Source organism: Magallana gigas, chromosome 9 (genome assembly GCF_963853765.1).
Source record: "Magallana gigas chromosome 9, xbMagGiga1.1, whole genome shotgun sequence".
Taxonomy (NCBI): domain Eukaryota; kingdom Metazoa; phylum Mollusca; class Bivalvia; order Ostreida; family Ostreidae; genus Magallana; species Magallana gigas.
In genome coordinates, this window is record NC_088861.1 from 15,013,473 (window position 1) to 15,015,915 (window position 2,443).

At 29.0% G+C, this 2,443-nt stretch overlaps 1 non-coding gene across 1 annotated transcript; it reads right to left on the reverse strand.

Annotated features, from left to right (window-relative positions):
• Positions 1-243: 243 nt before the first annotated feature.
• LOC105329270 (uncharacterized) lies at positions 244-2,041 on the reverse strand. The gene is made up of 4 exons (XR_010708950.1): positions 1,696-2,041; positions 1,333-1,354; positions 876-1,088; positions 244-692 (listed from the first exon to the last, which is right to left on the reverse strand). It is a non-coding gene; the product is annotated as an uncharacterized protein (transcript).
• Positions 2,042-2,443: the final 402 nt, after the last annotated feature.

Here is a 2,443-nt window from a genome sequence, read left to right on the forward strand (position 1 = left end):
CTAGGCTACTTGAACTATTGTAATCAAGACTGAAAGCTTAGAATAATAATAAAAAACATCAAAACATTTAAAAATCCCTCATGTAGGTTTATCTAGCTTTACTAAAGACAAAAATATATCGGGTGTATTTTTATTATTGCAACAAGCTATTAAGAGGATCTGAAAAAAAATTGGATAACTTCGAATCGTATAACCATAACAAACAAAATACATGATATCATGTACCTTAAGAAATGCAATTGAGTATTTTTCTCAACTTAGGTATTCGATTGAAATTAACATGTTTATTTACGTAACGCTTAAGCGTTACGTTTAAATAATCCCGAAGATTGATCATATTTCAAACACTTTATTCCTAAACTGAAATTGTCATTTCATTAACAATCAGGTTATTTTTTTAAATTGAGAATCCAAAAAGGTTTGTGGAATGACGTTTCATATGTTCTGCTATGTTATGTTCTTCCAGAGATTATTGTTCGTTCATTTCACAAAAACTTGGAATTCGCAAATATTAAGCATATCAAGTTTTCCTTGATTAGAAGAAATGGTTGCCATCACATATCTGCCCACTGTACCGTCTTCACAGTATATTAGAATTTGGTCTGCTGTACTTGCTGTTTTTCCAAAGTAACCACAGAAGTTTTCCGTTCCTGTGTTACCAACTGTAATCAGCAGATTATTTAGTCGCTCACCTTTAATGAAAAAAAATCACACTACAAGTCCCCTTTTTTTCAAAATCATAATTAAAGATAAGGTATTGTAATCATTATATGTGACAGGATTCATTTAAATAAATTATACCGTGGAAAAGGATACGCTATGTAATTTTTTTTTATAGTTTTCACCCTTGATTTCATCCTTGTTCACAAACCTACCAAAGCGATCTTGTCTGTTGAATATCACAACTCTTTGTACATCAAATACAGACTGTAAGTCTATCCTGATCCAAGGCCTGTGTTCTGAGTTGCTGTGTGCTGTGTAGATTCCACCTGGACAAATGGTTACATTGTTCACAGCGTTGAATTCACGGTGATTTGTTTCAGTTGGATTGAATACAGAGCTAATAGTAACAGGTTTATTTACAGCTACTACGAAAAGAAAAGTTTGCTAAGTATTTTAAAAATGAATAAACTTAATTTATGGGAAAAAGAGTACAAATATATTAAATGTCCTTTAAAAGCATAATTTTTAATATATACATGATTGAATAACAACTTTTATACATGGACAATATCCGCAGATTATTTTTTAAAAATCTAATGATCATACTAGATTTTTCATATAGCTTGTATTTTCATTATCATTTTAAAAAATAGAAACTTTTCTACTTACTATTCCGAAAGAAACCTTCTTCCTGTAAATAATATATATATATATATATATATATATATATATATATATATATATATATATATATATATATATATATATATTGATTTTTGTATGTTAATTAACAAATGAGCATGAGGAAGCTTTAACTTGATTGAGAATCTAAGTAAACAAAAAAACACATCAATGTGTAATTATATTTGTAATAGAAATTTCTAAAAGAAACTAGATTTAATTGACTTTGATTGACTCTCAAAGTAAGGCAATTATTTATTGAACATCATTCATGTATGTGTCATTATGATAGTAAATGTGCATCGCAAACGAACTTTATAATTGAAGGTTCAAAGCATAAAACAGACATACCTTTTTCAAGTATTTGCAATTATCAGCTGATATAAACTGTTGTCTGTTTGTTATCATCCAAGAACAGCACGCTCTACACCTGAACAATTCTTCTTTGATTCTGCACACCTCCATTCCAATACAGCGGCGATCATTTCGACAGAAATTAGAACAGTTTAAAATAACTCTGCTGTGCAAGTTTTCCTCCGTAATGAACAGATTATTGTTGCTTGTCAAAGATCCAAATGTAGCAAAACTGAATCTGTTGCGGTTGTACTTAGAATTGAGAAACTCTGCTTTTTCAGAAACGGAGAGCAAAAATATTAACATTCTAATATACATGACCGGCAGGAAGATGAGTATTTTTCTTTCAGGATCTAGCTATAGAGTGACATTATAAGTAAACTTCTTCATACCAACTATATTTGCTTATGAATAATTAAATATCTTATAAAAAAATAGTTCAAACGATTTTTCCGATATCAAAGAAATTCAAAGTCTGTTATTACTTTTTCGAAAACATGTTTATTTATTGCAAATTTTCCAAACCGTTAAAAAAATGGAATTGTTTTACATGTTTAACATTTCCTGAAGGAATTTTGACATTTTATCACTTTACACGCAACTGTATTTTGTAATTGTTATATCAATATTTCGTGTTAATTCTGTTTATTTGTTGTAAATTCAACGCAAATTTTAAAATATCTCAATCATTCTTAATTTCTTGTGAAGTTAAAAGTTAAATCTTTCTCTGTGCCATTATGGCGCA